Source organism: Narcine bancroftii, chromosome 3 (assembly GCF_036971445.1).
Source record: "Narcine bancroftii isolate sNarBan1 chromosome 3, sNarBan1.hap1, whole genome shotgun sequence".
In the NCBI taxonomy this organism is placed as follows: Eukaryota; Metazoa; Chordata; class Chondrichthyes; order Torpediniformes; family Narcinidae; genus Narcine; species Narcine bancroftii.
The window spans coordinates 253,119,575-253,133,739 of NC_091471.1; the positions used below are offsets into that span (position 1 = coordinate 253,119,575).

The 14,165-nt window shown below is 35.9% G+C and overlaps 2 long non-coding RNA genes across 2 annotated transcripts in view; one reads left to right on the top strand and one right to left on the bottom strand.

Moving 5' to 3' along the window:
- LOC138758550 (uncharacterized) overlaps window positions 1-13,083 on the bottom strand; it is a 31,590-nt gene extending 18,507 nt beyond the window's left edge. The window contains exons 1-2 of the long non-coding RNA XR_011354331.1: window positions 12,996-13,083; window positions 12,641-12,771 (exon numbers count right to left, since the gene is read on the bottom strand). This is a non-coding gene — a long non-coding RNA (uncharacterized lncRNA). The remainder of the gene's footprint in view (window positions 1-12,640; window positions 12,772-12,995) is intronic.
- LOC138758551 (uncharacterized) lies at window positions 3,679-8,243 on the top strand. Its single transcript, XR_011354332.1, has 2 exons — window positions 3,679-5,835; window positions 8,098-8,243. It is a non-coding gene; the product is annotated as an uncharacterized lncRNA (long non-coding RNA).
- Window positions 13,084-14,165: the final 1,082 nt, after the last annotated feature.

Below are 14,165 nucleotides of genomic sequence, written 5' to 3' on the forward strand. Positions count from 1 at the left end.
GTGGTGAATTACATCAAGGAAGTCCTCGGTCACCTGCCTCAAGTGCAACTTATATCGATATGTTATTGCCACGGTTCTTATATTTTGATTGTAGATGGACCAACTGAAGAGGTTGCCACCTACTTCTGTGATGGTCGTTTTTGTACTCGCTTTGTATCTTGTAATAACTCTGCTCCACCTGCTGCTAAGTGGCGGAAGGATTCCAGTTCTCTGGAGGATTGGTGCTCTGCCTTGCCATCAAACATTCCTTCAGATTTGTCTGACACTTTCTTTCTCCATGTTTCCTATGCATACGCTCACCGATTAAATGTTTCTGATTGTTGGGTTTGTACTATAGGCCCTTTGCATGCTGGTATAGGCATTCCCATGATCCCCATTCCTTTCACCCGAAAGGAAGTTGCTCCCTGGAAATATTTTGACCCCTCCAAAGGCAGAATTTACATCCTGAGGAGACTCATTTCTTTAATCTGAGTGATATTTTGGGTATTTTCCGAGGATGGCATATTTCTACCTCCTCTCATAATATCACACCCCCTATTTTATTGTTTCCCAATATGTGAAGGGCTCTGTCTGTTTTTGTAAATTCCCTGCCAAACCTGCTGATTCACTGAGATTCAGTAATTTTCTGACATATTCCCTTTTTATTTCCAAGCCCCCTGTGAATGGGACTTATTGGGTCTGTGGGTCTCGCGCCTATGCCTGGCTACCCCTTACCTGGGGTCGTTGCTGCTATTTAGCTTATGCCGTCCCCTACCTACACCATATTTCCCATTTACAGGACCATCCCTTGCTTATGCATAAGTCCCCTGTCCTTCGGCATAGATGTCACCTTTCAGGTGCCGAGAATTTCCTTGGCGCCTTCATGCCAGGTTATGGTGATATTTGCATTTCCCTAGAGGTTCTCAAATTATATGATCTGATGAACTCTGTTGCCAATGAGACATTCTTTGCCCTTTTGTCTGTCAATCAGGACCTTAGTGACCTTAGTGATGAACTCTCTGCCGTGAGGACAGTGTCTTTACAGAATCGTATGGCCTTGGATTTTCTGTTAGCAAAACAGGGTGGCACGTGTCCCATTGTCGGTTCTGAACGTTGCTCGTATATTCCCAATGTAACCACTAATATTTCTGCTATTATTCAGCATGTTTTGAATTCTGTTCATGAGCTCCAGCATCTGGGTATTGTGGCCAACAATGATAGCTTAAGCCTTGGTTGGAATCCTTTTTCATGGTTAGCTGGTACATGTAGGGGTTTACGCCACGCTATTCTTCGTTGGTTGCTTGCTTTATTGCTTGTTTTTTGTGATTATTGTAGTTTTGATTTCTCTTTTAAACTCTTTTTGTACTGAAATACTTGTCAAGTCTCGTGTCTGACAGTCTGTGACCAAGTCGTGGAATGTAATGGAAGATTCTAACCTATTTTTTAACCTGTTTTTTCTTAATTTGCAGCTCTTGGTTCTGGAGGGCTGAGAACCTGTTTTTTTTTACATTTGCAGCATTGGGTTCTGCAAGGCTGAGAACCTAATTGTTTTTAGAATCAGCAGACATAAGCAAAATTTCACCGAGGTGCCAGAGATGCTGTTATCTGAAAAAAGGACATCTGTGTACCGAGAACGTTTGATCTTCCTTGCTTGATTTGGTCACAGACTGTCAGAGGCCTAGCCTTGATGCAAAATAAACCATTGTATTGAAAGTGATAAGCTGAAAATTATGTTATTCATTAGAAACCTAGCACACTAGCTTGCTTGCTTATCTTTCTTGCTGTGCTAGGAATAGGTGCTTCGGTAAGCAGTTTTTGGGGTAATATAAGTTATAGTCCCGCTGCTGAAGTTTGAGACTCTCCAAGATGTGGAAACATTTCTCAGCAAGAAGAAGAACTTCTGGAGTCCAGCCAACGTCCTGATCAGGGGAGGTGGACAAGCTGCTACTGGCACCTTGACAACCTACTACAAGTGTGCAGTCATTGCCTTGCTTCGGCAGTTGGGACCAGTCCAAACATTGATAAATATAGTCGGGAAGGGCTTGCATATTGTAGTGAGAAATCAGCTTTTGAATTTGTAATAAAAATTTGTATAATCCGACCTGCTCTTGGTGTGTCTGTCTATTTTCTTTCGGTAGCTCAAACACTGTGACCAATCTAAAACGAACAAAGTAAGAGGTACAAGTTTACCCAAGACAAGGATGCAAAAGTTGAGCAGAAAAGTGGCATGTGGATTTCAACATGATAAATGTGCGGTGATGCAATTTGGAAAGTCAAACCAAAAGGATGAAAAGAGGATTAATGGATGTTGGGCTTTATGAATATGGGGATTGAGTTCAATTGTCCAGTTGGTATGTGGCAACTCGACAAATGTATGCTGAGTTCACATGGGTATTGCGTTCCATCTGGTCATCTCATTATATGAATGGTGTGAAAGCAAAAGGAGGGGGCTTGGAAGATTTGACAGCATGTTGCATTGTTTGAAAAATAATTCTTATGATGCAAGATTATCAGAACTAAGATTTTTATTTTTTTTTAGCAAGGAAGAATGAGACCAGACCTACTAGAGGGTTACAAAATTCTGAGAAGCACAGACCGGGTAGACAACCAATGCCTTTATCACAGAGCAGGAATAGTGAATACCAGGCTACATATGTAGAAAGTGTAAGGAGGAAAGTTGAGGGTCGACATCACAAGTAGGTTCGTACACAGATTTGTGGCTGCTTGTAATGGAATGACTTACCAGGAATTGAGATAGAGTATGAATCATCTGTGTAATTTAGGAGACTCTTGGATAGACAAATGGATGAATATAAAATAAAGAGTTATGAGGCAGGAATGGTTTAGTGCATTTTTTGAAAACATTATTTATAATTAATAATAAACGATACATTCAATAAATAATACAGTATTTATTTTGTCCTACCAAAACCACACACCCATGGTTATCCATCCAAACTCACCCAGCCAACTATTAAACGTCACAAAAATAAAGAAAAATGGAAACAATAATAGAGAACGTAAAAAAAAGCCAATACATTCAGGTATGGGTCGCGGTTGGCGAAAACCCTATCCCTTCATGGGAAATATTTTAACAATTTAAACATGTTCATCCATGTATGGGCTCTAAACTTTAACAAATAGATAATTATTTTTAGATTATTTGTTATCTTCTCTAACGGAATACATGACCTCTTCTCTGCATGCCGACGGTGAATATTCAATTCAATATCATTCTTCCATGGAACTGCAAGGCATTTCCTAGCAATTGCTTAACTTTAACTCTAAGCATAATGTTTTATATTATCCAACAAAATATTATTCTTTAAAATGGAATTTCAAATTTAAATATAACTTCCTAAAATTCTTTAATATTATCCAAAAACTGTTAAACCGTATCACATTTCCAACCGACTGTAAGAAAGTTCCTACTTCCATATGAGATCTAAAACAAAAATATGAAGTGACATATTAAACTTTCTTCACCGCGGTTAAATATAATTGATGAAAACATTTCTATTGCATCAATCTATATCGCACATTCACACTCTTAGACATACTATCTTCGCATATCAATATCTAATCATCTGGGGAGATGGATATATCTTCATCTGTCCTGTGCATTTATGAATAAATGTTTGTGTCGCCATAATAAAAAAGCTTTATGCGCATTGTTTTATGTTTTTTTTGTGACACATATGTTGGTCAGCAGCCAGGAGGTGGAGCTGGCTACAGGGAAGCAGTGGAATATCACAGGACACCAGAAAATTGAGAGAACAACACACATTTGAGATTGAGAATTGAGTTGATGACCCATTGGGTGGTGACCACGACACTGGACCGATGAAGGGCTCTGCGGCTGAAGAAAGGACATTCAGCGGACTTGGTTAGTCGGGGTAAGGACCCGACGGAGGCAACTGGCTGATTACGACTGCGGGTGAAGTATTCACAAAGGTCGGCTGGAGAGTTGCTCAAGAATTGGGTGAAAAGGTATCACGAATCTGAACTGGGAGTCGAGAGGATGCCTGTGTGCTGTAGGTGGTGGAAGAAGATCCACGAGTGAATTTCCAGAGACATTTAAGAGGCCCGTGAATGTGCGGCGTGGGAGCGTGGTGGAATGGGCATATAAATCATGTGGAGAGATTTGGTATTTCTCACTGGATATCATAGTCGATGTCAACATATTGTAGTGGATCCATTGGCCAGTTCTTGAGCTCCTTTGTGCAGAATGTGTCATTCTGAGCTGCATGTAACAAACCTAGAGATGTGTGTTTGAGAGAGGACGGGGCTGTTGTTGGAACAGTTGTTCAGGAGTCTCTCCCGCCTCCCCCAGATAATGAAGAATCACAAATATTTTTAAATTCTCACTATTTATCATAAGCGCCTTCGCAGTCACTTATGCATCAAACTGCAGTTAATGCAGACAAGAATTATATATTGGTCCTGGTCATGTCTGCATGACACGAGGATGGGAAAACCTCTCGGACAAGTTAATATGTTTCAACTGTTCATTGTGTCGTCGCTGATGTGAGGTTTGAGGTACCTGAACCTGAGCTGAACTCCACTATTTTAAAACCTAATGATCAACTTTTCAAAAATATACGATCCTGCGCTACTGCTGACTGAGAGGTTAGCGTCCGACTGCAGAAACCTGACGAAAATCTGTGACCTTGGTTTTCGAGCAGAAGCGAATCCGTGGAGGTTGGCATTTCCCTTCCACTGTCTCCTCATGTAATGTTCACGGATTATCAAAACTTTTTCATTCAGATAATCAACACTTTAGATACTGAAATTGGAAGGAATTATGAACATGGTGGGTTGAACGAGGTTGAAAAACAAAGGGCCGTCAGGTATTGGGCAACGGGTGGCGCTGTGCTCTCTCTCTGCTGACTGTGCCGCGGTTTGTTATTCCCAAAGATTTGTTTAAATTCCTGCATCTGCATCGTTTGGCACAAACAAGAATGTTGACTGCGTTTATGCGACGCTCATTTCTCTGGAGGTAACATCAATTACCGTTTATTGATGATCCTGTGATAGATGAAGGCTGTACATCTCGCCGCTCTCTGCTACTTTCTTACACAGAGCTGTCCCTTTCAGACTCCCCATCATCGTCAAGATGAGAGTTCCACTCACTTTCTTTCCATTTTCCTCGTTGCCTCCAATGTTACAGACAATTATGATTTACTACCCGATTGTGGCTGTGTTCGGTGTCCCGGGTAAGTGATTGCAGCTGAATTTGAATGAGGTGATTTCTTCCGGCAGTTATCTGGACACAACATGGATTTTAGCCGCCACTGTTCAAAATTTAATGCAACTTTCTGAATGACCAAGATAAAGATAATTTGGATAGACCATTTAGTGAACAAGAAGTTAAGGAAGCACTGAAATGTTTACAGAATAATACGTCTCCACGAGAGCATGGATTTCCTGTGGAAGTTTGTTTAGGAATTAAAGACTTAATAATTACTTTCTTTATGCTAGTATTGTAGCTCAGTGCCAACGCCTCCGCAAGTCCTGAAGATAAAGTATTAACTAATAGGCAAATATCTAAATCATTTAAGTTCAATAGGTCAAGTAGGCAAGTTCGTCATTTATCCTTGTTTCAGACGTGGCCAATATTTACTCTGTTTGCATTGAATATAGAACTTCTTGAATAATCTATTTGTATTGATGAACAGTTAAAAGTGTTTATGATAAATCAACTGAGCATAAGATTATTTGCAGATGATGTCTTTATATGTTTGGCTCAGACACAACTCTCGTTATCTGGACTTTTAAAGCAACTGATGGATTAAGAAAAAGTTTCTGGTTGTCAAATAAATTGGGATAAAACTGCAGATGTGGAATTAGTTCAAGGTGATTATTCACAATGTAAATTAGATATTTAGTTCATATGGACTAGCAATGTGATTAAGTATTTACGAATACATGTTTCAGACGTGGAATTAAACAAAATTGAATTTGCGGAAAAATATTCATCTTTATACAATTTAGCGACCTATTAAAGATAAAGGTAAATCTTTCAATTTAATCAAATGCACTTTAATCTTTCTCATTAATGGAACATAATATAAATTATAGAATGATTACAAATTTACATCTATCATAATCCCTAATTACTCAATTTTATCAGTCCATCAAAATTTACTAATTTGCCAAGACTGATCGTAATTGATCATAATTTCCTTCAGAACTTGGTAGCTTTTCTCCCAATTCACTTAATGTCTAGAAAATTTACCATATAATTCAAAACAATTTTGAAAATAAATTAAAGATTGTTTCAGATTATTTAAATATATCAAAAAATCATCAGAAAATAAATTAATCTCATATTCATCCTTTCCAATCCTTATACCTGTAATATTCTCAATCTGCCTGATATCCAGAGCTAACAGTTCAATGTCAAATGCAAAGAGTGCTGGCGACAAAGAACAACCTTGATGAGTGGAACGTGCTCATATAAAACCACTAATGAAACCACTCGAAGAATATTATCCAAAGCATACCTATCTTTAATAAAACTGTGCTGGTCAGAATGTACTAATTGATGTAAATACTTTCCTAAACTATTTGCTAATAATTTCGCTATTGTTTTATAATCAACATTAAATAAATATTTTAAAATTAATATTAAATAATAAATAAATTTATTTTAACTAAGAAATTGGGAGGTAAGCAGAAACCTTCAAAGGCTCTCAGTCTTTTCTTTGGTGGAACATTTATTATTGCACTCAAACACGAATCTGTTAAAGCTTTTTCCTGAGTTACGTGATTAAGAACATCCATGAATACAGAGACCAGATCAGCATCAAAAAACCATCATATCCTGGTGACTTCCCATTAGGCATTTGTTGAATAACATCCTTTATTTCTAAATCCGTAAAAGGAGAATCTATCTTCCGCACATTCTCCTCCTTCATTATTGGTAAGTTTCAATCTGGCAAAAATTCTTCAATAGAACCATCATCTCACACTCCCTCACAAGCATTTAACTTCTGATAAAATGACAAAATTGGTCATTAATTTCTGGAGGTTTAAAAGTAACTGAATTATCCTTCCTCACAGCATAAATAATCCTTGAATCTTGTACAGTTTTCAAATGCCATGCCAAGACTTTATGTGCTCTGTCTCCTAACTCGTAATAACATTTCTTAGATCTTTCAATCAAATGGTCAAATAGTTCAGTTTGCAATGTATTATATTTTAGCTTCAATTTTGTCAAAAAAGCCTTATTATCTTCTGTAGAATTCCTCTGAAATTCCTTTTGCAACTGTGCTATTTGTTTATCCAACAAATGAGACTCTCCCAGAAATTTTCATTTTGCTTTGATTTGACCACATGGAAATGCATTGAAATCATCCCATACAATAAAATTACTTCTGACTGTATTCTTATTCAAATCTAAATATATATCAATTTGATCCTAAATAAATTTTACAAATTCCATTTCGTTCAATATCATTTGGTTAAATATCCAGTGATAGATAGATTGATTAACATCCGGCCCCACCCAAGAAATAAACAGCAAATAATGGTCAGAGATTATATGACTCTTATATTCATCTTGAGTGACACTTGCTTGCGAATGTACTGATGCTAAAAAAGTCAAACCTAGAAAATGAATCATGACGTGAAGAATAAAATGAAAATTCTTTCTAAGTAGGATTTAATCTTCTCCAGACCTCTATCGAATTCATTTCTTTCATCAAAGAAACCAACTGAACTCCTGCTTTCAAATTTCTCAAAACTTTCAGAAATTTATCCAATAATTGGTCTAAAACACAATTGAAGTCTCCCCAATCAAAATATTCTCTTTATCTTGACCTAAAGCTAAGAAAGTCTCAGACACAAGCTGTTCATTATCAACATTAGATGCATACACATTCAATAAAGCCGATGGCTTATCCATCAAATTTGTTTGAATTGATTCCTTGTTCTCTACTGGAATTCTTTTTTGAAGATTTAAATAAAGTATTTAAGAATTTTTATGGAAATTAACTTTAACAAGAGTGGCAATGGATATATTGACCTGGAAGTAGGCTTTGGGAGGTTTGCAAGTACCTAATATTTAAAATTATTATGAAGCAGATCAATTAAGATTTATTAATTGTCTGTTAGATATTTTGCATCCCTCCTTGTTGGGTAACGGTGGAATTGTCTGCGATATTGGAACCTTATCTCCATCAGTTTGTATGTGGGCCCAGTGTGAGATACGTCTGGACAAAATCAAGTAAGACGAATAAAGATTAATGCAAGAAATGAAACTTGTGGATATATGTAGGAGGCAACACCCAAGAGAGAAGAAATGTTCAGATTATTTGAATAGGCACAAAACTTAAATCAAGAGTTGATATGTTTTTGTTTGTCAGCCCATATTAATGGGAGAGGAAGGAAAACTGAGTATAAAGCCAGGCCCCTATCACATCATTCACCCTATTATTAGCAATAGAACAGGAGAATATCCCACCAAGAACATATAGATAGTTAAACTCCATGCTACTTAAAAGATGGGAGTTCAGGGAATTGATTGAATGCCAAATTAAAACATATTTTGAAATAAGCGCAGGATAATTGAAAGGCAAATTTATATTACAGGATGCAAAGAAAGCCTTCATTAGAGGGCAGATAATATGTTATGTGACTCAGATGAAAAAGGATTATATCAAATAGTAAGTAGAGAAAAGGAATTAGTAAAATGGAATGACATAACGAAAAGGAGAGAATTACAATTAAATTAAGATAAAATAAAAAAATATTACAATCGTACAAGTTAGAGAAGAACATAATGAAAACAAAGCAAAAGTATTAGAAAATGGGAGAAGAACACATGTAATATTAGCCTGGCAACTTAAAACAGAACAACCTAAAAGCACGATACTGGCTTCAAGGGAAAGGGACAAACATATTACATATAATCCCTCAGATATTATTGAAAACTTTCAGGAATTTTATGAACAATTGTAGAAAACTCAGTACGAGAGGCAATATGATAAAGTAGATGAATTTTGAGCTAAATTGAACTGCCAAAACTGCGAGGAACAAAACAAACTAATAAAATCATTTGAAATAGGGAAAGTAAAGGATGTATTGAAAAAAAGCGGCTATACAATAAAACACCAGGAGAAAATGGATTTCCAAATCTGTAAAACATTTAAGAGTTATTAATTCCTCCTCTCCTGGAAGTAATGAACCAGTTAGAAGAAACACAAAACTTCCCAGATTCATGTAAGACTGCAATAATTACAGTAATACCAGAGATGGGGAAAGATCCACCATCGCCAGCATCGTATAGACCAATATCTCTACTTAACTCAGACTATAGATAATAGCAAAATTATTAGCGAACAGATTGGCCGATTGTTTACCTGAAATAGTGAAACAAGATCAAATTGGATTTATTAAGAAAAGACAAACAGCGGACAATGACTGTAAACTTGTTAATCAAATCTATGCAGTTCAAGGAAATAAGAAACCAACAGTGGCTGTTCCTCCAGATGCAGAAAAAGCCTTTGACAGTGAGGAGTGGTATTACCCATTTAAAATATTACAAAGTTCAATCTACCATGAAAATATATAAATTGGATTAAAGCATTGTATAATGGACCATTGACGAAGTTAAAAGTAAATGGATTTACTTTAAAGGAGAAGGAGTATAATATCAGCTTATTTGCAGATGACATCATAGTATACCTAACAGTACCAGAGGCATCAGTAACAGGATTACATAAAAAATTGAAGGAACATGGAGAAATATCTGTCTACACGATCAACACAAATAAAAGTGAAGAGATGCCAATGAGTAATGCAGCCTATACAGAATTTTTAAAATGAATCACCCTCTAAATGGCAAGCACAAGCAATCCAATACCTCGGGATCAGGTTAGATAATAACTTAATCCACTGATACAAACTAACTCATCAGCCACTAATAAAGAAATTGCAAGAAGACTTAGAACAATGGAAAGAATTACTGCTAATGTTGATAGGGAGGGTAAACTGCATTAAAATGAACGTGTTACAAAGAATAAAATACTTATTTTAAACATCACCAATTCCCTTAACAGAACAATTCTTTAAGGAACTAAATAGAATAATTGGGAAATTCTTGAGTAAAGGGAGGAATACAAGGGTAGCGGTAGATAAATTAACAGAGAGTATAATCAAGCTGGTTTAAAGTTACCACATTTTAGAAATTATTATAGAACCGCACAATTAAGGTATTTATCAGTTTTTACCAGAAAACGGAAAAAACCAGAATGGACTAAAATAGAATGAGAATAAATAGGGGAAAATATACCGGAAAGGATAGTTTTTAAGTGGGATGAAAGCTGGTGAAATATAAAAACTCAGCAGTACTGCATCATTTTCTTAATTCATGGAAGAAGATCAACTTACAAAGAAAAAAAATGAATGATCAAATACCAGAATTACTATTGACGCAAAATCCACTAATAAAATGAATAGAAAACCATTTTTGTGAAATACTTTAATCAATTTTCAACAATTGAAGTGTAAATATGGAGTAACACATGGTTCAACGTTTGCATATCATCAATTGAAAGGATATTTAAAGGATAAATTAGGAAACAGCTTGAGATTACCTGAAGGAAGCAGCTTTGAATCCGTTATTACAGACAAAATGATCATCAAAAGATTTATAACCATCATGTACACTAAGATGCAAGATAAATAAAATGAAATAAACTATTAACCTAAGCAGAAGTAGGAAAACAATCTAAACATAAAGATAAAAAAATGAAGTATGGGAAAAATTATGTTCTTGAAAGATCAGGAAGACAATAATCACAACGTTATGCATGATACAGGATAATTGGATACACAGGGTATATAGTACTCATCTAAAATTTAAAAATGGGATTCAACAATATCGAATAGGTGTTTTCACTATACGAAGAATATGTAAACAACATTACATGCAACTTGGGCATGTTTGAAAGTAAATACCTTTAGGGGAAGAATTAATTCAGAGACTAAATAAAATTACAACAATAAACAAAAAAAATCAGAGATTTTTTGTTTTAGTAACTTAAGAAGTAGCGGAGTAGGCCTCAAATTAGATAAAGTGGAAAAGAAATCATTATGATAGATTTAGCGATAGCAAAAAATGTATAATGTCATCTTGGAAAATGGAAGGGAGCATGAGTATACAGCAATGGTACATGGAAATGAATAAATATATTCCATTGGAAAAAATAAGATATAATTTTTAAAATAAAGTCACAGCGTTTGAACAAATTTGGGAACCATACATGGAACATATCAGAGAGAGCTTGCCTACGAATCCAGCCCCTAAAATGAGAATGAAAATGATAAGAAGACAAAAAGACTAGATTCAGCGTGTTTATTTTCCATTATGTGAAAATATTGTTTTATGGTTTTATGGTATTGTATATGTTGATTATTTATGGGTTTGGAGGGGGTGAGTTGATTGGAGGGAGGGAAATGGGGGGATAAAGGGGATAAAGACCAGTGTGTAATTTTAATGAGTTATGTTTGTACATATTTTGATTGACATGATTCACAATGTGAAAAATAAAAAAAAAAAAGAATTATACATTACCCCGCAAAAATTTAATAGATGGAATTTAGATATATCCAAGCAATGCTTTAGATGTGGTGAAGATATTGGAATTTTCATCATTCCATTTGGTCTTGTTCAAACGTTAAACATTTTTGGCTTTCTGTTAGCATGTTTTTGCAACAGATTTAGAATGCTATTTTTCCGTTGAATCCAGAGTTAATTTTGAAGGTGAATTTTGAAAATATAGCTCCTAAATTATATTTATCAGATTTTCATCTGAATTCTTTTTAATTAGCTCCGATGATATCAAGGAAATGCATGGTAGTTAGTTGGAAATCAGGTGTCAATTTAACATTAGGGAGTCCGCAAACAGAAATTCAAAGTTGTATACCATGAGAGAAAAAAAATCAGAAAACGTGCGAGTTTTTTAATGGAGTTGCATTCCGTATACTCGAACATTAGGTTTAAACGTATAAATAATTCATTTCAAATCTCTGGACCAATGAAGTCTTCGCTTAATAAATTGTGTTTGTGTGAAATGATTTTAGGAATCTTTCGAATGTTTACTAAAACAATATAATTTAATGTATATATAATTAGATATAGATATAACCATATAAATAATTCATGATAGCATATTAGTAATTTAAGTTTAGTACAGTTTATAGTTGGTGCAGGTAGAGGACTGGTGTTTGGAGGGTGTTATAAATGGGCTTTTATTCTATAGCTTTCGTTCTTTTTTCTCTCTATTCAAATCAACAATATTCAATCAATCATTTGTAACAATGTGATATATGATTTCTATTTATTTTATCGATAATAATTCTAAATAAATAAAATAAATTCCAGGATTCTGGCAAAATCTTAGTAAATCTTAATTAATCTCGACACTCTTTGAAACTTATTGAATGTTTTCCTTTTCAAACGGGCCCCCAGGTTTTGCGTCAACCCTGAACTTTATTCTTTTATTTTATTTTATGAAGGTTAATGTACTAAAATATCCCTTCCTGTCCTCCAAATTCCGTTGTGTCGATTTCAGGGAATTATGTCTCTGTATTCCTAGATCTCACTCTCCTTTCACAATCTCCAGGGCCTTGCGTTTTACCATGTGCATCTTACCTTGCTTTGTCCTTCCAATATGCAACAATTCGAACTTATCTCTATTAAATTTCGTCTGTCATTTTCATCGAATTATTCCAGCTTGTACAGACAAAGCCCTGTCGAAGTGTGGCCGTGCTCACCAGGCAGAACTAGTAAGATAAGACATAGTGAGGAAATAATATCATCAATACGATCTGCAAAGTTAGCAAGGTTTCGGATAGTGGAGTGTAAATCTGGGTTCGAAAATTGTCAAAGGAAGTGTAGAGGGTGAATGATTCGTCGGGGAAGTTTGACATTTTAGTGGAGTTCTGCAACATTAGAGATCGGATGGGAATGATGTGGGAAATGTTGGGCCAATTGTTAAATTTCCTACTGTTATATTTTCTTCAGTAGAGTCAACGCCGATGCTCAACCCATCACTGTAAGAAATCTCGGAACGTGAAGTAACGGGCTTAATTGATACATACTGACCACGCATTTGTGATCTTTCTAATTTAACAGCGAACGTGATGTCCATTGTGATCCTGTCGCGGGGGAATTGCGGTCTGTCCAGGTGTGTCTCTCGCTACCTCGTAGCCATGGCAACGGCGGATCTGTTGGTCATTGTCGTTGACGTGATACTGTTTCGTGTGAATTACTATTATTTTCCAACAACGTTCCTGTTCATAACTCAGGTGTGCGCTTTCCAGGTTACACTGATGCACGCAGCCACGGATATTTCCGTGTGGTTGACTCTCGCGTTTACATTTGACCGATATGTGATGATTTGTTGCCACAAACTGAGGACAAAAGTTTGCTCCGAAATAACAGCGCGCAATGTGATAGCAATAGTGTGCCCGCTGTTCGTCTGTAAAAACATCCCTTGGTTCTTTCTATTTGAACCCATATTTACTGTTAGAAAAACAGATTGGTTCTGTGTTTTTAGAATTCAGGCTTGGAACCATTCAGGATGGATATTATTCATGTGGACTCATCGAGTATTGACTCCTCTGTTCCCAATGTTAATAATATCACTTCTTAATGCTCTGACGGTCGCGCGTATTGTTGCAGCCACCAGAGCCCGCAAGGTTCTGAGAGGCAGCAAGAATTATGCGGATGAGAATGATTCCGAGGTTAAAATCCGAAGGAAGTCCATCATCTTACTCTTTGCAGTGTCAGGAAACTTCATATTGCTTTGGATGACCTATTTAATATTTTTCCTGTGGATGCAAATAACAGAACGGGTTGTCTTTACCAGTGGGAAGGACCCAATTTTAATCGCGGACCAAACCAGTTACATGCTCTTGCTTCTGAGTTGCTGCACAAACACTTGCATTTATGCAGCGACTCAGTCTAAATTCAGGGAGGAGCTGATCAACGGGATGAAATATCCGGTAAAAATACTATTGAAATGTTTAATTGGAGGAAAATAAGTTCGGCTTTTTGGATACAATCTTTCAGATTTTATGTATGTTTTTTCTAATGGAATACACTTGTTAATTTCTATATACCACTTTTGTATTTTAAGGATTGTTTCCATTTTTCAAGTTGTCATAATATATAT